The 24229-nt window shown below is 37.1% G+C and overlaps 1 protein-coding gene and 1 pseudogene across 4 annotated transcripts in view; one reads left to right on the top strand and one right to left on the bottom strand.

The window, feature by feature from the left end:
• Positions 1 to 24229, bottom strand: part of GPC5 (glypican 5) — a 1490288-nt gene that overhangs the window by 1290704 nt on the left and 175355 nt on the right. The window lies entirely within an intron of this gene.
• On the top strand, positions 13903 to 14377 carry LOC122686745 (annotated as a pseudogene).

Genomic DNA, 24229 nt, shown 5'->3' with positions numbered 1-24229 from the left:
ACCACAGATAAATTCCTTCTTATATGCATCCAGAAAAGGACAGTCAGTCAGTTCAGTCACTCAGTTGTGTCAGACTCATTGTGACCCCATGGACTGCAGCATGCCAGACTTCCTTGTCCATCACCAACTTCTAGAGCTTGTTCAAACTCATGTCCATCGAGTTGGTAATGCTATCAAATCATCTCATCCTCTGTCGTCCCCTTCTCCTGCCTTCAATCTTTCCCAGCATCAGGGTCTTTTCCAATGACAAAACATGATCTACTGGAGAAGGGAATGGCAAGCCACTTCATTATTCTTGCCTTGAGAACCCCATGAACAGCATGAGAAAAGGACAGATAAAATCTAATATCTAACAGAAAACACTGAACAAAATCCTTTCACAAAGGAAAAAAAAAAGCTATTCACCACATACTTGGTGTGTTCTTGCTTACAGAGCCCTATTATATAAAGTAGTCATTTGATTGTCACAACAAAAACCCTCTAGGTAGGTGGAACAACCATGATGATTGTGTTGTATAAATTGAGGCTCAGAGAAATTCAGCAATATGTCCTAGACCTCAGGTCAGTAGGTGCTGGAGCCAGGCCCAACTCAGGTTTTCTGTGCCTCTACTAACACACACTGCCTCTATTTTAGAAATGTGCTATTGACTTTATGTGTCAAACTGATATATGATGCTGATTTGTGTACATGGTAACAAATGCTGCTCCATGCTACTAACCTTGAAACACAAAATTTGAAAAGATTCTTTCCCATAAAAAGACAAGTCAAGGTTTCTTATATCCTAAGATTTAGCCATAATATCAGGATTTTTCTAAGGAAACCAGTTATTGCTTGATAGCAAAATATGTTCAGTTTGATATTAGCTGGGCTCTTAAGCAATTAATGGGGCCACTACCACTTCAAAAATACACCATTAGTGAAACTATAAAACCTGCTTAAAATTTGATAAGAGAATAGCTTCATGGAAAGTAAAATTGAGGTTTCAAGAGAAGGAAAACTGGTTATTAAGTTCATAGGCTATACAAGGCACTTTTTGGAGAATTGATCAATGCATTACTGTTTTCAATGACAATTTTATACAAATATATATTTTATAAAGAATTCACAGTGAGTTGTGATTAGAGGTTCCAATAAATTTCCCCCAAAACAATGTGACTAAAGAAGTAATTTTAGGTTTTAAAATTATTCTCATACTTGTTCTCCCCAGTTTTTGCTAGGATAGGTATTAATACTTGCTTGGCTTTCCTGGTGGCTCAGTGGTAAAGAATACACCTGTCAATGAGATAAGACGGTTAGATAGCATCACTGACTCAACGGACATAATTTGAGCAAACTTCCAGAGACAGCGGAGGCCAGGGAAGCCTGGCGTGCTGCAGTCCACCACGGAGTCGCAAAAAGTCGGACAGACTTAGCAACTGAACAAGATACTTGTTTGAATCAAGGACTTCATTGTTCAGAATTCATAGGTTTTAAATTAAACCCATAGTCTGTTGTTACTGCATATATTCTCATTTTACTGTTCTTTTTTTTTTTTTTTTTTAACTCCTTTTTACTCTTGCCTGTGTGCTAAGTTGCTTCAGTTGTGTCGGACTTTGCGACCCTATGGACAGTAGCTTGCCAGGTTCCTCTACCATGGGATTTCCCAGGCAAGAATACTGGAGTGTTGCCATTTCCTTCTCCAGGGGATCTTCCCGACCCAGGAATCCAAGCGCTGTCTCTTTATGTCTCCTGTATTGGCAGGCAGGTTCTTTACCATAAGCGTTACCTGGGAAGTTTTCAACTTTTCCATCCCCTGAATACAGCCCACCTTTTCCCTATCAGCATGTAGTAATAGTAGTAATAGCCTGGGATATATATCCTTCCATGCTTTCCTCATGCTCAAAAAAAGTTTTTTTTTAAGGAAAAAAAGTTATACAAATCTGTATTTCCCCCTTTGAGTTCATTTACAATACTTTTTGCCATAAAATTTTGTTTTATACCCAAGTGTGTCCTTTTTATATATTCCAAGTTTCCTATCTTACTTCATCAGGTCTTTGCAACTTTGTCTCTATACATATATAGAAGTCCAAATTTTTCTCAGGATTGTTATTTCTTTATATTGCATATAGTGTTTCCTTAAGTCATTAATCTCTTTGGTCTGGGTAGATTTATTTACATATTTCTAAGTATGTATAATGCCATTCTCTTTTTTCTTTTCTTCAATAGGGTTTTATTGATTTTCTTGAAAACTCAAAGAAAAAATACTTTTGCTTTTTTTTATGCTTCCTATTTCACTTTTATTATAGGACTTAAGGTTAGTATTTCCCTTACCAATTTTACCTTTGTTGTTGTTGCTTTTCTCTAAATTTAAAAAATATTATAAAGTTCCCATTTTTGGATCACTGACTGAAGTTATTCCTTAAACAGAGTTTTACTAAGGCTATTTGGTTTTATAAAGTATTCAACTTTGCAATGTTTTCAAAATTATTTGTAACATTATTTTAGTCTACATTTCTATTTTGATCTGTAATTAATTTAGTACTGCAGTTCTTAATTTCCCATCAGAGAGGAGACACTGGTCTCCCTTTTCATCATTAATTTTATTTTAACCCAATACAAAATGTATCTTGTAAAGTTCAACCATTTTACTAGTTTTTCTCATTGTCAAGTATATGGTTAGTTATAAATATTTCACAAATAAAACAATATTTCTATTTGAAAGTATGAGTTTGTATATATAGCTTATATACAATGTTTATTGATATCATTCAGATCCTCTATGTCCTCAATTATTTTTTCTATTAAATCTGACTCCAAAATAGGCATATTAATATCTCCCACATAACTGTATTTTTCTCAAGGTCTCCTTGGAGTTTTAATAACTATATGTTTATTTAACAGCTATGCTGTTTGGTGTATCCAGATTTGTGACAACTACATTTTTTTAAAAAAAATAGGCATTTTACTATGACATAATGGTGGTGCTAGTGGTAAAAAAACATGCCTGCCAATTCAGGAGATGTAAGAGACATGGGTCAGATCCCTGGGTCCAGAAGATTCCCTGGAGAAGGGCACGGCAACCCCACTCCAGTATTCTTGCCTGGAGAATCCCATGGACAGAGGAGCCTGGTGGGCTACAGTCTATGTGGTCACAAAGAGTTGGACGTGACTGAAATGACTTAGCACAGAACATTTCTCTATCAGTACATATAATGTTTCTTATACATCAGTTAAGTGCTTTTGACCACTTTATCTGATAATCATACCACTACTCTTGTGTTTCTCATAAACAGCATATATTGGGGGTAGATTTTTGACAGTCTCCCCATTTTCATAAGAGACAGATTTCAGCCAGTTCACCTTTAGAGTAATAATCAATATAATTATTCACTTAATTATTTCAGTTTATAGTTCCTTTAAAAAAAATTTTTCCCTGTGCCAATATTTTGCTGATATGATCAAACTGCAAATCTTTCATTCTTGCTTGCTTATTGATTTGAAAATTCCACTCCACTTTATTAGTTTATTTATTTAGTTTATTTTTCCTTTACTGCCATTTACAATAAAATATTTCTTAATTATAAAAAAGCATTATGCTTCTTATCTATTAGGAAAATATATTCCCCTGCTGCTACCAAATCCAACCCCTAAAAGATAAAACATTTATAATACTTTTACTTCCCATTCTTTCTCCTCCCAGATTAGACATTTAAAATATAGGCTCTTCATTACCAGTAAATTATAGAAATGAAACAAAGATGGCTCCAGTGTATTGGTGCTAGATTATTTACTTCTGCACAGCAGGCTAGTACTGTTAGCTCAAAAGTCTACCAATGCCTGAACTCAAATTTTTACACATCAAATTGTTTCAAATGTAAACCGAATATGCAGACTTTGAGTCATTCACAGCATGCCTGTGATGCATACCCCACAACACTACAACCAACATCTGCTAGTCAAAGATAAGACAAATCTCGGGGGTTAGAAAAGACTCCAAACTGCTGCTTCCCAACGGGGTTCTCTGACCCAGAAACTCTCTGCCAGCCTCCCTGGTGATACCACCTGCACATACAACTCCCCTCTCCCACAGGGCTTCCCTCGCCCTCTTCTCCTTCTGGGTGTTGCCCTGCACCATTGTCTCAGAAGGTCTCCTGCTCTGAGGGACATTCCCTCAGTAAATCAGTCCAACTGTCACCCATATAGAGCTTGCTGTGTGCTACCACCACCTCATGGTCATATATTTTTTCTTGATCATCTCCCAAAGCCCTGAACTCATTACAAAACTCTAGCATTTAGCTTAGTCATTACAGTAAATATAATAACTTTCTTTTGATGTATTTTCCTTTTCAATAATCAATATCTAACATTGAAATAATACACATCCCTTCATCCTATTAAGTATACATAGAGGTAGATGATAAAAAAATAGATATCATCTGTTTAGGTATACACAAAGATGATAGACAGATGGAAAGATAGATAAATCTGGTTACTCACCACTGTGTATTCTCATCTCCTTCTTTTCCTATTTGAATGTCTGACATATTATATTTTGTTAAAATACATGCTCAAGCAATCATCCCCCATGAAATACATAAGTGATACAGTCTATAATTATTGAATATTCACAATACTTTATCCTATTCACTGTGAACCTAAGAGATCAGTTATATCTTAAGTGGGTATTAAAGTACTGTACTATAGTATAGTGCTTTTATCTCTGTAACCTATAATAGTCTTTCAAACTTCAATATTGAAGGTGAAGACTGAAATCTCTATGGCCCTTTTTCATTTTGTAAATATATTCTTTCAGTCTACAAGATTGTATAATTTATCCTAAGCATTAAAGTTCAGGAATTTTATCAGAATTTACTGATGCTTGTATCTTTTGTCCTTGATCATATGTAAAATTTATGAAGATTTTCCTCTAGCTTTATTGACATACAATTGGCAAATGAAATTGGACACATTAAAGGTTACAACATGATGTTTTTGTATACATATACATTGTGCAATGTGTACCACAACCAAGCTAATTAGCACTTCTATTACCTCTGTTACCTCTTTTTGTGTGTGGTGACAATATTTAAGATCTACTCTTATAGCAAATTTCAATTATGCAGTAGAGTATTAATAACCATAGTCATCATGCTCTATATTAGGTCTCCAGAACATGTTCATTATATATCTATAACTTTGAACCCTTTGATCAGAATCTCCCCATTTCATCCAGCCCCTGTTCCCTAAGTAAGTAAGTAGAGTCACTCAGTCATACCCAACTCTTTGCGACCCCATGGGTGGTAGCCTACCAGGCTCCTCTGTAAATGGGATTTTCCAGGCAAGAGTACTGGAATGGGTTGCCATTTCTTTCTCCAGGGTATCTTCCCAACACAGAGATCAAACCTGGGTCTCCAGCATTGCAGGCAGACGCTTTACAGTCTGAGCCACCAGGGAAGCCTAGACTCCTGTTAACTACTCTTCTACTATCTGTTTCAATGGGCTTGATATTCTTAGACTCCACATGTAAGATATGCAATATGTGTCTTTCTGTGTCCAGCTTATTTCACTCTAACATAATGTCCTTCAGGTTCATTCATATTATCACAAATTGCAGGCTTTCCTTCTTTTTTATCTCTGAATAATATTTAATTGTATGTATATACCATATTTTCTTTTCTCATTTATCCATCAATAGATTCTTAGGTTGTTTCCATATTTTGGCTATTGTGAATAATACTGAAATTAACATGGAATGCAGTTATTGTTAAGAACAGTGATTTTGTTTCCTTTGGACATACCCAGAAATGGGATTTTAAATCTACAGACTCAAGAATTGAACTCAGGGACTTTCCTGGCTGTCCAGTGATTGGGGCACCTAGCTCCATACCTGGTCAGGGAACTACGATTGCACATGCCACCATGATGCAGCCAAAAACAAAACAAAACTCAGTTATTTCAAAAAATTATTGATTCCCTTACATCTAAAGTTTTTCTTTTCTATGACTCGTAATATGTACACATTCAGTTCAGTTCAGTCACTCAGTCGTGTCCGACTCTTTGCGACCCCATGGACTGCAGCACGCCAGGCCTCCCTGTCCATCAACAACTCCTGGAGTTTACTCAAACTCATGTCCATTGAGTCAGTGATGCCACCCAACCATCTCATCCTCTGTTGTCCCCTTCTCCTCCCGCCTTCAATCTTTCCCAGCATCAGGGTCTTTACCAATGAGTCAGTTTTTCGCATCAGGTGGCCAAAGTATTAGAGTTTCAGCTTCAACATCAGTCCTTCCAATGAATATTCAGGACTGATTTCCTTTAGGATTCACTGGTTGGATCTCCTTGCAGTCCAAGGGACTCTCAAGAGTCTTCTCCAACACCACAGTTCAAAAGCATTAATTCTTCAGCACTCAGCTTTCTTTATAGTCCAACACTCACATCCATACATGACTACTGGAAAAACCATAGCCTTGACTAGACAGACCTTTGTTGGCAAAGTAATGTCTCTGCTTTTTAATATGCTGCCTAGGTTGGTCATAACTTTCATTCCAAGAGGTATGCGTCCTTTAATTTCATGGCTGCAGTCACCATCTGCAGTGATTTTGGAGCCCCCAAAAATAAAGTCTGCCACTATTTACACTGTTTCTCCATCTATTTGCCATGAAGTGATGGGACCAGATGCCATGATCTTAGTTTTCTGAATGTTAAGCTTTAAGCCAACTTTTTCACTCTCCTTTTTCACTTTCATCAAGAGACTCTTTAGTTCTACTTCGCTTTCTGCCATAAGGGTGGGGTCATCTGCATATCTGAGGTTATTGATATTCCTCCCGGCAATCTTGATTCCAGCTTGTGCTTCATCCAGCCCAGCGTTTCATAAGATGTACTCTGGATAGAAGTTAAATAAGCAGGGTGACAATATACAGCCTTGATGTACTCCTTCTCCTATTTGGAACCAGTCTGTTGTTCCATGTCCAGTTCTAACTGTTGCTTCCTGACCTGCATACAGGTTTCTCGAGAGGCAGGTCAGGTGGTCTGGTATTCCCATCTCTTGAAGAATTTTCCACAGTTTGTTGTGATCCACACAATCAAAGGCTTTGGCATAGTCAAAAAACCAGAAATAGATGTTTTTCTGGAACTCTTTTGCTTTTTCAATGATCCAATGGATGTTGGCAATTTGATCTCTGATTCCTCTGCCTTTTCTAAAACCAGCTTGAACATCTGGAAGTTCACAGTTCACATACAGTTGAAGCCTGGCTTAGAGAATTTTGAGCATTACTTTGCTAGCGTGTGAGAGAAGCACAATTGTGTGGCAGTTTGAGCATTTTTGGCATTGCCTTTCTTTGGAATTGGGATGAAAACTGACCTTTTCCAGACCTGTGGGCACTGCTGAGTTTTCCAAATTTTCTGGCATATTGAGTATAGCACTTTCACAACATCATCTTTCAGGATTTGAAATATCTCAGCTGAAATTCCATCACCTCCACTAGCTTTGTTCGTAGTGATGCTTCCTAAGGCCCACTTGACTTCACATTCCAGGATGTCTGGCTCTAGATGAGTGATCATACCATCATGATTATCTGGGTTTTGTATAGTTCTTCTGTGTATTCTTACCACCTCTTCTTAATATCTTCTACTTCTGTTAGGCCCATACCATTTCTGTCCTTTATTGAGCCCATCTTTGCATGAAATGTTCCCTTGGTATCTCTGATTTTCTTGAAGAGATCTCTAGTCTTTCCCATTCTATTGTTTTCCTCTATTTCTTCACATTGATCACTGAGGAAGGCTTTCTTATCTCTCCTTGCTATTCTTTGGAATTCTGCATTCAAGTGAGTATATCTTTCCTTTTCTCCTTTGTTTTTTGCTTCTCTTCTTTTCACAGCTATTTGTAAGGCCTCCTCAGACTGTCATTTTGCTTTTTTGCATTTCTTTTTCTTGTGGATGGTCTTGATCCCTGTCTCCTGTACAATGTCACGAACCTCCGTCCATAGTTCATCAGGCACTCTATCAGATCTAGTCTCTTAAATCTATTTCTCATATCCACTGTATAATCATAAGAGATTTGGTTTAGGTCATACATGAATGGTCTAGTGGTTTTCCCTACTTTCTTTCATAGTCAACAAAAGAGTCTGAAATGCAATACTTGGATGCAGTCTCAAAAACAACAGAATGATCTGTGTTCATTTCCAAGGCAAACCATTCAATATCACAGTAATCCAAGTCTATGCCCGACCAGTAATGCTGAAGAAGCTGAAGTTGAATGGTTCAAAGGACAAATAAGATGTCCTTTTCATTATAGGGGACTGGAATGCAAAAGTAGGAAGTCAAGAAATACCTGGAGTAACAGGCAAATGTGGTATTGGAGTACAGAATGAAGCAGGGCAAAAGCTAATAGAGTTTTGCCAAGAAATGCACTGGTCATAGCAAATACCATCTTCCAACACAAGAGAAGACTCTACACATGGACATCACCAGATGGTCAACACCAAAATCAGATTGATTATATTCTTCGCAGCCAAAGGTGGAGAAGCTCTGTACAGTTAGCAAAAACCAGACCAGGAGCTGACTGTGGCTCAGATCATGAACTCTTTATTGCCAAATTCAGACTTAAATGTACACATTAGGACTCCTAATCTACCCTTCGTGTTTGTTTTATTTAGCTTCCTAATTCTCAACATTTTATATTTTTGTTCAGAGTTGTAAGTTATTTCTTCCACTATATCATGCTGGCCATTAATTATGATCTCAAACTGGCCACCTTCTCCTTCAATTTATCTCCTGAATATTTTAATTTCTTTTTTAAAAATTTCAGGACTTTTTTGGGGTTTAGTCTTTCTGATTTTACTTAAATCCTCATACAGAGAAAGAGGTAGTAATGGAAATACAGAGGAATATAATGAAAAGAGTATGTCTATTCCAGCATCTCTATTTTGTTAGGATTGTCACCTTGGGCTGTTCAGACTGTTCTCTGTATTCTCAAATCCCTTCTGCACTGATGTTTCTTTCCCCAGCCTACTCATGAGCCTCAGGGCACGTAAAGAACAGCAATAATCTGATGTGTTTGCTATTGGAAAATCAATACCCTCTCTAGGTATCTGAAAGAAGCTTCTTCTCTGTTGGTCTCCTTCATTGCAAAAGCTGACAAAGACTTGAGAAGTATTAAGTAATTCAACAAAGATCGTACAGATAGTACATGGAATAGCTATGCTAAGAACGAGACTTCTTTTCTTTCATTTTTTTTTAACAAAGTTATTGTAATTTCCTCTACTAAAACATCCATTTTTACATTTTTTGCAATTAGATGATATCAACAATAATGAGCCCATTTCCCACACTTATATAAGTGCAATTAGCATTGCCTCTTCAACTAGAAGTTAGTTGGATTTGCAAGGGAATAAATAGTTCAGGATGTGAGTAGGTGACAAGGAGTCAAGAGCTATGAACCTGGAAAGGCGAGTGGCTAAGGGGAAGAAATGAAAGTGTCATAGGGAGGCCTCCCTCAGGGCCAGGTTAGTGAAACTCAAGATAACAGCAGGTAGGCCTAACTCTCATTGCACTATGAGCATATGTGTTAGGAAGGGAGGTGGTTACATGTACTTTGAGCTTTATTGATATCCCCTCTCTGCTCTTGGGCTTCTCAGGTAGCACAGTGGTAAAGAATCTGCCTGCCAATGCAGGAGACACAAGAGACACAGTTTTGATCCCTGGCTCAGGAAGATCCTCTGAAGAAGGAAATGGCAAACCGCTCTAATATTCTTGCCTGGGAAATCCCACGGACAGAGGAGCCTGGTGGGTTATAGTCCAGGGGGTCACAAAGAGTCTGACAGGACTGAGCCTGTGTGTGCACGTGCACACATACACACACACTTAGGGGAAAAGGAGTGCAGTGACCAAGAGGGTGGAGTCAGACAGGCTGGTAGACTCAGACAAGGCTAGCCAGCTTTTTCACTCTCAAGAGCCTATAACTCGTAATATACACTATATAAATATGCTCAGGTTGTCAACTGTGCTGAGAACTTTCTAAAGCACAAAAGCCTATCACACAAGACAGAGATGCCTGAAGATCCCACTCGGCCCACACGCAGCTGTGCAACACATCAGCTTTCTGGATTATTTAACACTACATTAGAAATAATTCCTGTTTCTTAACATTTATAAGAAAAACATTCATTCAATCTATGTTTAAACTTATTCATAACAGTTTGTCAACATTTTGACCAGGGAACATACATCAAAATCCTAAAACAGAACGCCCTAGCAAAAAACAACATAGTAAAAGTACTGTGCATGCGTGCTCAGTTGTGTTGGACTCTTTGTGGCCCCATGAACTATAGCCCATGAGGCTTCTCTGATCATGCGATTTCCTAGGGAAGATTACTGGACTGGATTGACATTTCTTCCTCCAGGGGATCTTCCCAACACAACAATCGAACCCGTGTCTTTTGCATTGCAGGAGGATTCTTTACCATGAGCTACCTGGGAAGTCCACAGTGAATGCATTGCCTACCATATGAAAAGTCTTAGAAAATCTTTACATACTTTGAATAACCAATGCCACCCACCTGCCTTTTGAAAGTACCAAACACTATACACATGATGGTTAATCTCAGACAATATATTAATAAACAATTGATAAATTATGGCACACCAATATGATAAGATGCCACTCCCCAATTAAAATGAACGGTAGGACACTTAATTAGATGTGAAAATACCAGGCATGGGAAGACCCACAGATTCACATACGTCTTGCTTTCTCCTCTGTTCACTCCATTCTCAGACAAGCTCTCTCCTACTAATGGCAAGTTGGCAAAGGTAATGGTCAACGACCGCAGAATTTCATTTCACTCTATCAGACACAACCATGGAAAGAGAGCTTCTCTATTCAAAGAATAATTGAAAAGAAATCCAAGAAGTTCTCTCATTAGCTCTATTGTGTCTCCCTGCAGCTGAACGAAAGGACCATGAGCTTGGCCAAGCTTTATGACATGCTCACGCCTAGCATCAATGTTACATACTGAAATGAATGTGCTGTTATCTAGTGAAAAGGACAAAGGATTGCTAGATCATATGGTAATTCTATTTATAATTTTTTAGGAATCTCCACACTGTTTTCTGAAGTAAATACATAATTTTATAATTCCACCCACAGTGTACAATAATTCCAATTTCTGCACATTCTTGAAAACACTGGTCTTTTGTTTTTTCAATAATAGTCTGATTTGAAATCAGAATCTCAAAGAGATATTAGCACTCCCATGTTCACTGTAGCATCATTCAGAGTAGCCAAGATGTGAAAACAACCTAAACGTCCATTAAAGGATGAATGAATAAAGAAAACATGGCATAAAGAAATATTATTCAGCCATAAAAAGAAGGAAATCTTGCCATTTACAACAATAAGGCTGAACCCAGAGGACAATCTGCTAAGTGAAATAAACCAGTCACAAAAGGATCAATACTGCCTGATTACACTTATATAAATTATTCAAAATAGTCAAACTCATAGAAGCAGAGAGTAGAATGATGCTTGCCAGGGATGGGGCGCAGAACATGGGGAGCTGCTACTGAACATCATGTTTCAGTAATGCAAGACAAACTCTAAATATTGGCTGTACAATGTTGTGTCTGTAGTTAACAATACTGTACTGTATTCTTAAAAAGCTATTAAGAGGGTAGATTTTGTGTTATGTGTTCTTACCACAATAAAATAAAAATTTTAAAGATATAGCCAAAAGCCAATAAATGAAATGGAATATAAAAGCAATGGGCTTCTCTGGTAGCTCAGCTAGTAAAGAATACACCTGCAATGCAGGAGACCCCAGTTCAATTCCTTGGCTGGGAAGATCCCCTCCAGAAGGACAGGCTACCCACTCCAGTCTTCTTGGACTTCCCTGGTAGCTCAGGCAGTAAAGAACCCACCTGCAATGCTGGAGACCTGGGTTCAATTCCTGGGTTGGGAAGATGCCCTAGAGGAGGGCATGGCAACTGACTCCAGTATTCTTGCCTGGAGAATCCCCATGGACAGAGGAGCCTGGCGAACTGCAATCCATGGGGTCACAAAGAGTCAGACACGACTGAGCAGTTAAGCACACACACACGTAAAAGCAATATGGATGTGGGACAAATAACAGATTTTCAATATTGTAAGGAGAAAATGTTTATATTCAGCCCAGAAAAACTTCCTATTGGACAAACTACACTTTATGTTTGCTGGTTTTAACTGAGGTTCCTTCTAACTAACATGCTAAGTCAGATATGGTAGAATTATGTGGACTGCTTCCTCACACAGAAGACCTCTTTCAGATGTCAGGGCAATGCTGGATGAAGACTCTAGCTACAGACATCTCTGCTATGTTCAACTTTTAGTACCAGACCTGTTAATGGCCTGGAGGAGATTTTCCAAAAATGTTCAACTATAAAGTTTATTATTACAAAAATTTTAAGCATATATTGTCTGCCCTCCAACAATTCAGCAAACCAACCATGGGATTAAATATAGCAAAAGCCTCAAAGCAAACTAGAGTTTTACAGAGCAGTAGCCATGCCCAGTAGCCATGCCTAGGTGAAACCAATTTCAAGCTCTAGACCAATTTCATCAGCGTTAGCTACAAATAATTCCAAACATTAAGTGACAAAGCAAGAAGTCTTAGAATACAAGGAAAAGTCTACAGGGCCTGACAGCCAACAGAGTTGAGACATGCAATAAAGTAGCATATTTTTGAAGAGCAGAGGGATTGCGAGTAACTAAGACCATCTTACTGTACAGGAGATGCCAAGGGAGATAAATGAACATGACAACTTAGCAAAGAGAGAAGCAAAACATAAAGGTCTCCATATGATGCTGGTGAGTAAAAGTTGTAGTCCATCTTCATCAGTGTCCAAAGAGGAAACACCATGAAGTTATTTGTCATTTTAGCAAAACTCTTGTCCATTAATATACATGATATCTACACTACTATTTTCATAAATGCAATAAAAATCAACATAAAATTATGTTAATTTTTTAATTTCATTTTTCTATTGATATTAATGCCTATCTTTAGGGGGAAAGTGAAGGTAGCTCAGTCCTCTTTGTGACCCCATGGACTATACAGTCCATGGAATTCTCCAGGACAGAATACTGCGGTGGGTAGTCTTTCCCTTCTCCAGAGGATCTTCCCAATCCAGGGATCAAACCCAGGTCTCCGGCATTGCAGGTGGATTCTTTACCAGCTAAGCCACAAGGGAAGTCCAAGAACACTGGAGTGGGTAGCCTATCCCTTCTCCAGGGAATCTTCCCGACCCAGGAATCGAACAGGAGTCTCCTGTATTGCAGGTGGATTCTTTACCAACTGAGCTATCAGGGAAGCCCAAAATATATATGTATTTAATTGCATCAGGTCTTCTTTGGGTTACGCAGGATATTTTGTTGAGGCACATGGACTCTCTAGTTATGCTACATGGGCTTTCATAGTTGCAGCAGGCTGGTTTTGTTGCTCTGTTGCATGTGGGATCTTAGTCTCCCAACCGGGGATTGAACCCATGTTCCCTACATTGCAAGGCAGATTCTTAACCACTGCACCACCAGGGAAGTTATCTTTAGGGCAGCTCATCATGTTCACAACTGGAAAATCTCTGAATCAGTATTATGACATGTACTTGTCTGTTTTTTATTAAAAGTGAGAATAAATTACATGGTGATTTTAGAAATGAAAGAAGCAACCCCACGGTAGTTAAAGCATGATTTGGACCAGAAGTTTTGTAAAAGTAAAGGCATAGGAAAGATGGAAGGGAAGACATTAAGCCATTATTAAGCACCTACTCACTTAGGCACTAAGTAGGTATTTTATACCTGTTACCTCAGTCAGTCCTTCTGATAACCCCTTTCAAGATATAAGCTTTAGCTCTTCCCTTCTGTGGCCATCGCTGAAGCACTAGCGGCCAAAATGAAGTTCAATCCCTTTGTGACTTCTGACCGAAGCAAGAATTGAAAAAGGCATTTCAATGTGCCTTCCCACATTCGCAGGAAAATTGTCTTCTCCTCTTTCTAAAGAGTTAAGACAGAAGTACAACGTTTGATCCATGCCCATCCGAAAGGATGATGAAGTTCAGGTTGTACGAGGGCACTACAAAGGGCAGCAAATTGGCAAAGTGGTCCAGGTTTACAGGAAAAAATACGTCATCTACATTGAACCAGTGCAGCAGGAGAAGGCTAATGGAACAACTGTCCATGTGGGCATTCACCCCAGCAAGGTGGTTATCACCAGACTAAAACTGGACAAAGACCGTAAAAAGATCTTCGAACGTAAAGCCAAATCTCGCCAAGTAGGAAAGGAAAAGGGCAAATATAAGGAAGAAACAATTGAGAAGATGCAGGAATAAAGTCATCTTGTCTACAGCTTTCATTAAAAACTGTTAAAATGAAGGAAAAAAAAAAAGATATAAGCTTTAGCTCTTCCCAGAGAAAATTGAGGCCAAGAGAACTCACTTAAAAATGTGTTGTAGATTTTATGGCTACATATGAATCAGTGTGATTTGAACAAACGAATAAATTCCATCGACATAAAGTCCTAATTGTACACATTCATACATACACATGCAAACTTTTTAAACATGTATTTATGTTAATGTATACATATATGCCATTGAGGAAATATTACAATAAATTGGAAAGCCTTCTCTCTTGGTTGGAGAAAACCTCCAAAGCAGAATACTTACAAGATATTAAACTAGTAGAATTTCACTCTTTTTATGAAGATCAGCACAACCTTGTAAAATGTTTGTATATGTGAGACATTCCCAGGTCTTAGATTTTCCTGCAGTTAAATTATGGGATGATTCCCACAGGTCTGAATTGTTTGCTGAGAAATAAAGTGATACTTGACTAAAAGCCATGGAACCAACTGAAATCCTTCCCTGCAGTAGAAAGTAAGTAAAAAGCCTCTTACTGGTTTCAGAACAAGGCAAATTCTAATACAACAGGGAGAAAGTTGAAAAGAGCAGACTCATTTTAGCAGCTGAAATCAATAGTGGCTGTGATGAGCCTTCAATTTAAGATATATTATAGTGGTTTTTACTCACTGTACAGGAGCTGAGGGCCCACTACACACAGTATTAAATTAGACAAATATGTTTTGAACATGTTTTTGAAAAGGATTAAAAATTCTTCATTTAAAAATGCGTTGGCAAAAGTAAGGTAATTAACCTTACTCAAATTTTTGAATTATTTTAATAGTTGATTGTGTTCTTGAAAGAACAATAGAGCTCATAATTAATTTCCCTTATACTAAGTTATCTATAATATTCTAATGGTTTTTTAGAAGTTTAAGTATTTTTTTTCTAAGTAAGTTATTTCTCTCCTCTTTATACTGCTCATTGAATATTAAAAATAATAGCTAAAACTATTAGGAGAAGAATACTGAATTTGTTCTCTTATTTTCTTATTTTCTGTAATCACAGTAATAGGAATAATAGTTTTTATTTATTTGTTTTATTGCATACCAGATACTTTTCTATGTACCTGATAAGGATTATTAGGACTACTTCATTTAAAATCACAACCCTGTAAATTATGCAAGAGTATCATTCTTTACAAATGAGGAAACTGAGGCTGGAAAAATTTCCATAATTTGCCTAGTGTCACATAGTTGGATGTCAAGTAGTAATGACTTCAGAACTTCAACAATGAAATTACTGTTGAAATGAAATTCTAATTGAATGAAAATAATACTGTGAGAAGATGAAAAGTATGTTATTAAAATATGTAGGTAGGGTCTTGAATGTGATTGTTAAAAAGCAATAAATACTCAATATCATATACAGATATCATATACTGAGAAATTACCAAAAGCTGCCAAATTTAAATGAATCATAATGCTGATGTTCTGAATCTATATAGTATTTCATAAAATATCACTTAAAAGGAAAAAAAGCTTAAATGACTGGCAATTAAATATATGATCTGTTATTTTCAGTGCTATAATGATAGTCTTACACCTAGGGATAGACATAATTATTAAGCTTACATGCTTGAAAAAAAAGACTCAGAAATTTTTAAAAAATGGGAAGAGAAACAATTTAATTCAGCAGGGAAAATTACAAGTCATAAAAATCCTTAATGAATACAAGATGGCAAAATAACCAGGTAGATACAGTGATACAGAAATCAAATTATCTTTCTTAATGAGATAATCTGCATTTATAGTGTTATTGTTAACATCAAATTTCCCGAGGCTTTCCCATAGTTTATCAAGCCCAGAGACATCTTTGTTGAGAAACACCGGGAAGCTCCCTATATTTCTACACAGAATAGATTCTCTTTATAGAATCATTTTACCAAGGCTTGATCTGTTTAGTTTGAAGAAAGGTAATCTTAAGTAACTCATAAGAGTGTTAGTTCTTCAAAATTAAACCAATCTGATAGAAATATTTGGTGTCAAGATGCCCAGCTCCATGATGAGCTAAGAATAAGCAATTAGTTCTAGGAACTTGCTTGCCTAGAAATTGTATTCTACTTTCTTCCAAGGTTTTATACCACCTTCACTACAAGATTATTTTAATGATCAGGAAAATTCTTTTTTTCCCCTTTTTTGTCTTTATTAGTACACATCCATATGACTGATGGATTAATTTTAGTAACATTTCAATCAGTTCTTTCTTGGAAGCTTCAAATCTTAGTAACAAACTTGGTTTTCAGATTAGCTAGATCTGTCTAAAAATATCTTTCCAGGTCAGCCTATAAACCCACCAGTTAAACACATGAAGACATTCTAGAATTATAAAGAAAAGGGGAAGGGGGGAAAGTGATTAGTAATAAACATTTTAGGATGAATTAATTATTGATTTTTTTCTTCAAAATGTAGTTACTCTGAAGAAATGATAAATGTAAAGAATAAATGACAGAAAACATTGATACAGGAAACTCTCCAGGGCTAATTTTGGGAGCAGAGACCTTCCTCTACAGTGAAAAACCTAAGAATACCCATAATATCCTACAGTTGTAACCTCCATAATTTATGGTAATTGTCAATTCACTTGACTGTAACTCCAACCGGAACATACACTCTGTATGTGAGGAATTACAGTTCTTCAACATATGTCTTCTCCTTTCCTTCATAAATTATGCAGTAAAATAAGACTCCATTTTGAATCTCCTTTAAAACTAAATGGGACAAAGTGGGATTTTTTTTTTTTTCCTGGCTATTAGGATATGAGTGAAAGTGATATGGTAAACTTCCAAGTTATACCATTTCCTACCTTTCTCCATCCCCAGATTAGAATGTGGACATGTGGATATAAAGTCAACTATCTTGTGCCATATACATGAAGTCCGTAACCTAGGGTTATGAGATGATAAAGAGACTGAAAGAACCTGCATTCCTTAAAGTATTCACTCACAATCTTATGAAAGAGACAAATAAACATCTGTCTTGGCTGAGCTGAACCTGTATCTTAGTTAAAATCTCATGGGAGAACAGAGCGCTGATCAGTGTGCTGAGTTTTATATCCCCAGTGCTTCATGGTGGGTCAATAAATCAATGAAAAGATGTCTGACAAATTTAGGATGGATGCATGGATAGAAAGATCAATGAGTGGTTGGATTCTGTCCTCTCCTCTCTCTCAACACTCTGGATAATGTCACCTACTCTCATAGTTCTAGATACAATGAATATGTTGATCATTCCCACTTGAATCTGTCCAATCCCATATATACCATACATCACAAATCCTTATATCCAAAACCTAACTGGAAATTTGGATGTCATGGTTCAAAGGTCTGCAGACTCAATATGTCAAAGTTGAGTTTTCATCTTACTCCTCCTCTTGTAGTTCTGTGAAGTTGTCATAACATATTTCCCAAAATTTTCCATTTTTCAAAGATTTTAGGATTTTATAATTCTGTATGAGTATATTACATAATTTCCCCACTAATATCCCTGCCTTAAGTGCCAAGTGAAGTGGAGATATCAATATATCTTGAGTACAGTGTATCAGACTTGAACTCAATGTAGCCCACACAACTGTCAGGTATGATTATCATATCCATTTTATAGACAAAGAAACTGAGCTCAATAGAGAGTAAATAATTTGTCCAAAGTAACCCTGTTAGTATGTGGTGGAGCTGGGATTTGAACCCAGGATTGTCTGAATACAAAGCTCAATTTGTGCTATTGCACTTGCCATTTTGCATTGTAACTGCCTGCTTCCTCACCCACATCACCCAACAGACTATCGTTTCCATGAGGGTTGAACTATTATAAACATTTCCATTATTTTTTTCACATTCATTACTAACACATCAGTACACATTCAGTTAAAATCCTTTTGAAAATAACAAAGAAAATAAATGAGACTAAAATATGATCAGTTTAACATGTAAGAATATTATAAGTTTCTCATTATATTGGACTGTATTTGTCTCCCTCTTTTTTATCCTGACAGGAGAGGTATTTGTGTTTACAACTCTCTAATATCCTGGGTTTTGTTTTCCTGTTTTAACCCATGGTTGTTACCACCTACTAACATCCTAGGTTACCTTTTATATTTGGACATTTCACTTTCATCTCAGTACTGTTGATAGAATTAGGTAGAGCTGTATACATTTCCTTCTTCATATTTGCTCATAGAATTTGTACAATTGTAACATTTACTTTTTCTCTCAAACCTGAATGCTGGCAATGCTGAGATGTGAGGATAGGCTCAAATGACATACAGCTTAGTAAAATCTAAGAGATTGGACTGTCCTACTGCACTTTAATGTGATGTTGCCTCCCTTCTGTTGATGGTAGATTTTGTAATCTACTGTATGTATATTAATACACAAAAAGTACTTAGAAAAGAATCAGGCATATAGTGAGGGCTAGATAAATTTAATATATCATTCACGTTATCACAGTCACCTGGGTAAATTCTAAAAACTTATGAAAGGAGATGGGCTGTCCCAGCCAGACAAGACTGTCATTGAACTCTTGTTTAGTACTCTCCACCTTTGTATGAAATAAGTTTCCAAAGTTGTAAAAAAATACAATAGTAAAAGCTAGAGGCAAAATGGCTAAAGAACAGGTAGGCTTCTGTTGTCAATGCAACAGCTGTCATTTAAATAGGGCTCACTAGGTGTGGCTAGAACTTAGAGAGCTTTAACAGGCAAGAGATGAATCAGAGTGGGTTCCCACTTCAGGCAGTGCCAGAAGTCCAGGCAGGTGGACAGGCAGCAGCCCAGAGCCCAATAGAACCATCAGGAAGGAAGCACAGAGCATCAGAGAAGTCAGCAGAAAGCAGTGAATCAGACAACCTGGCTGAGGTGACAGATGCTGAGATAGTCATGGAGTATTAATCAAGATTGTGGTCACACAGACTATAGACTTGGGTGACAGTCAGAATCACAGTTCTCAAGGAAGTAGATCTGGTAAGGAACCACACCATGGATATAGACACATATAATCCAGGTGCCCAGAAACTGACATTGACATATAAACCAGGAGCTTAGACCTAAATAATGAAAAATCCTGATTGGAGTTTGTAATTAAAGAAGAGATAGCAATAGGTTGACTTTCTGATGAACCGATAACCAAAGATTCTTTAAGTTTCTTTAACTGGAGCTCAGACTAGTGAGGAATTGAACCAAGCTATGGGCAGCTAAAAGGGCTTGGAGACTGAGAGGAAGCAGGCCACATTTTATCTCCATCCTTTCAAATCATGACCTTGGGTAAAGACTATGTGTTGTCATATGAGCCAAACAGCTTAGACCTCTCAGAAAGTTATCATAAGAACCTTACACAAACAAAGATACTTTATAACTGCTTAGCAAACAAATTTTTACTTTCTTCTACTAGTTTTCATTTGTCAAATCTCCTCATCTACATAAATCTAAAAATCTTCAGGCTATCACTTTAAAACTCAATGTTAATATGCCCTCATTAAGGAAGCAATTTAGTTAACTAATGTCATTATATTACTGAACAGTCTAACCAATTTGACAGATTTTTCATAACCACCCAGTGGGATCTAGACTCCCTGGTAATTTCCAACAGACATGCTGATAGAGAGAAAAAAACAAATTTTATAAACACTGTCACTTTGAAAATCTCAGTTTCTGGAAACTAGAATTAAAAGCCTCATCCCTTCACAGACTCTATCCTTTAACTGGACGAAAAATCTCAAGATGACTCAAACTTTATGCAATCCCTTTAACTCCAAGTGTAAAACTCTCCACTTGCAAGAACTCCTTGCCACTTATAAGCCATTAAACAGAAAAGGCAGAAATAATTTAAGTGCCATTATTCTTTTAATTTAGAAATTTAGCATTAGCCATACTTATTCATACTTAGAGTAGCTCTGGGATGACACCAGTAATAGCAGCTTTTGTTTTTATTTCGTAGATGAATAAATTAAAGAAGAATTAAATGAAATCTAACAAAAGAATAAAGCTGTGCCTGTAGCAAGATGATTTAGGAAACAAAAGCAACCAGGAGATGAGTGCTTCAGACCTGGAACCACACCCACTAATGAACTCCTGATGGGAAGCTGGCATGACTATAGAAGCACTGCTAGTTTGAGAGTTAATGCCTTTTCCTTAATGGCCTACCCCTCTGTCAGCAACTCAAAATGTAAGATATGAGGAAAAAATGAACCTGACATTTAAGGAATGTGGTTAAAATGAATTACGGAAGAAAGTGTACAAAAATAAAGTTACCTTCAGAGGCAAAAAAAAGAAAGAAAACAAAATCCTCACATTTATAGTTTTTCAGAATGACAGAAAGTTAATAGTATTTATATCTGTGGGATGTAAAAAGTTGGGGGATTTAGCAATTAGATGTGCCGAGGTTTTATAATCAATTTAAAACCTGCCTCCTCACTGTTCTGAGACAATCAGAATGTATATACTGTCATTAGGTGCTGAATGAAAGTCGAACACCTTGATAACTATCCCAGATGGTGCCTTCGTAATAAGTATTTGCTCACTTAATAATCACCATCAGTTGACACCATTCAATAAACATTTGCTGAACAAATGAATTCCACATATGAAGGCATACAAACATGTAGCTTTGAAGAATTTTGAAAAATGAGGAAATATCTTCTAAAAAAGTTACAAAAAGATTCATGTTGAATTTAAAAGAATATTTTAGTCTTTTTTAATTTAGAAAAGAGGATCCAGCATGTAGTCAGCATTCAATGAATGATCTCTATTTGAGGCATTATTTTTTGATAAGGAAAATGAAGAAACTGAGATTGTTTTATATGAGAATTCTTGCTTACAAGTTCTGGAATACATATTTTAGCTCACTATAAAGCTTTTGGTTTCTGAAATATGATGAGCTCTGCATAGCCCTCACACAGAACTCCAGAAGTCAATGCCATAGTGAGAAAGGACAACCACAGAAAACAAGGAGAAATAAAAACAGGTGGAGTTTAGATTGACTATTGTTATTAATCAATATAGAACAGGGCTTGAAATATTTATAATATTTATAATACCAGGGGCTCCTTGTTTCTCTGTAGACAACATAACAATAGTAGTAATGTTGTGTGGACATATGATATTTTTGCCTGGCTACCATCCCTTCATTTAGAAAGCCTTGCTTCCTCAATTCCATTATCTCACCTCCTTGCCTCAAGAGCAGGTATTTGACACAGGGCTGGCCATTCCACATAACATCATTTCTTTGGTAATATTTGTTCCAATTGGCCAGTCCTTCACATTGGATTAAGATATTGATATATCTTGATATGAGTTATTAAATATAATAGTTATTTTTCTAACAAGAGGTTTAGCTGGAAGAAAATGACCATGTCTGGCATCTTCTCTGATATTTAGAGAGACATTCAGTCTGTGAAATAAAGTCAAACAAACATGGGAAAGAGGGAAAGGAATTAGAGAAGAAAGGAGAGAGGCAGAAAGGGGAGAAGGGGAAGTGGTGAGGGAAAGAGAGGGGGAGAGAAAGAGAATGAACAAGAATGAATGAATATGTCCTGAAGAAATGAAGACCTAGTTCTACTTCCTAAGCCTCAGCTACTTGCTCCCCTATCTTTGAGTCCAATGAGTTAAACCAAATTAATTTCCTTTCAGTCAATGTTCCAGTGCACTCCCTCCTCTGCTTAAACTAATTTGAGTTGAAATTCTTTCACTTACAACTGAAAAAAAAAAAAAAAACTCAGTAAAGATTACTTCTTGCTGAGTGTATTAATCTCAAGAGTTATATCTTCCCAATTTTGCTCTTCTTGGTTTCAACACCTATGGAAATAATTTTCTACATTAAATTTCCTCTTTTTGAAATAGTACTCTTTCTGTACTCCTGGCTGGACCCCATCTGATACAGTATCTGAAACTGGAGCTTGGGAAAGTGGTCTTAGAAACATATCTTTTATAACTGTCAACACAGAGACGGCAAATGAAGCTACTGAGTTGGGTGACATTCCTCAGAAAGAACATGGAAAATAACATTCAGGTGGAGAGAGAATTTTAAAATAGTAAAATCAATGTGGGCTTGTTGGGTGGAGTACAGGTTTCTTTTCATCTTGAATTCACATTGATTTTGGCCTAAAGAATATCCAAGACCACAGGCAGAACTATTTGATGATCAAGTGGATGTGGTCTTAATCTACATAAGGCCTTAGTAGCATGGTCCAGTAAAGAAGAGAAACTAAGACTGATTAAGACTGAAAGTGAAGTCGCTCAGTCGTGTCCGACTCTTTGCGACTCCATGGACTATAGCCTACCACGCTCCTCTGTCATGGGATTTTCCAGGCAAGAGTACTGGAGTGGGTTGCCATTTCCTTCTCCAGAGGATCTTCCCAACTCAGGGATTGAACCTGGGTCTCCCACATTGTAGGTAGACGCTTTACTGTCTGAGCTTTCGGAGAAGTCCTGATTAAGACTGAGATTGAGGTAATTCACCAGGTGGTGCTAGAGGTAAAGAACCCACCTGCCAATGCAGGAGACACAAAACCGTGGGTTGGATACCTGGGGTGAGGAAGATCCCCTGGAGGAGGGCCTGGCAACCTACTCCAGTATTTTTGCCTGGAGAATCCTATGGACAGAGGACCATGGAAGACTGCAGTCCATGGGGTTGCAAAGAGTTGGCTACAACTGAATGACTTAGCATGCCTGGACACATACATGGAGGTAAGGCTGTCCTTAAGCCACCTTCTACGCCTCCCTGGGTCTAAATGCTTATCTGTAAGAAGACTTGAATAATAATACAACCATATGCTGTTTTGAACAATTCATATGAGGTGATATATGAAAAAAGTCAGTATCACAATAGATCAGTCCAAAGCAGCTGCTACTGTTGTTAATAATGTTGTAACATGAAAACTGTCAGACTAAAATTTTTCCTATGTATACATCATACACACACACACACACACACACACATATATATATAAAATTTTATTTACTGTTAGGTTAGTTTCCAATTAAGAACAAACTGTACTAAATGATATTACGAGAGCTTAGAATAAATAAAATCCCAAATCCTTTGGATAAGCTAAGTTTGCTGCCAAATGAACTGTTTCTGATCTCTGTCTCTCATATCTTTGGCTATTTCACAGTTCTTATCCTGTTCTCTCTCTGCTTCAATGTATTCCAAGATGCTGTCAGAAAGAAGCTAATCGGTCATGTTAACATCCACTATTACTCCTGGCTCTCAGAGCGTCAGCCACTGTGGCCCAATACGATACAGTACTTTGGATCTTAACAGATACAGAATTACATAGTCTGCTCATTTCCAAGAAATGGCTCTGTAAACTGGCATCATGGTGGTAGAATCTCTTCAACAAAATATTTACCTCACTTATATGTCTGAAAGATTGATCTCTCCTTGAAACAGACACACTTGTGTTCAAGTTTGCTGGTCAGATCTAAATTTTACATCTGGATGTAAAATTCAAAGCTGTCACACTGAATTTGATTTTTTATTAACAATCTGAATAAATCACTCTAAATAAAATCTTTTCTTGGACACAAATCCTAAACAAATAAATTTAACATGCTGATTCCATATCTGTGGTCAAAAGGAAAGCAAATACCCAGGATTGATAGTCAGTCATTAACACCAAATGCCACTGAAACCAGATCAGCTCACCCCAATTTGGAGAGTTTTCTAAATTTTATCAAGCAAAACTAAATATGATTAAAATGAACAAATATTGGTTTTCATTCACCCACAGCTGTTCAGTTCTAACGTTTTCTCTTGGCTCACCACTCCAATCCCCTCAAACAGCCCCAGGTAACTACAGGCATTTAAGATGGTAGAAGCTGCTTGGTGTGTA

This window comes from Cervus elaphus, chromosome 30 (genome assembly GCF_910594005.1).
Source record: "Cervus elaphus chromosome 30, mCerEla1.1, whole genome shotgun sequence".
Classification (NCBI taxonomy): Eukaryota; Metazoa; Chordata; class Mammalia; order Artiodactyla; family Cervidae; genus Cervus; species Cervus elaphus.
This window is presented reverse-complemented; position numbering and strand designations above follow the sequence as displayed.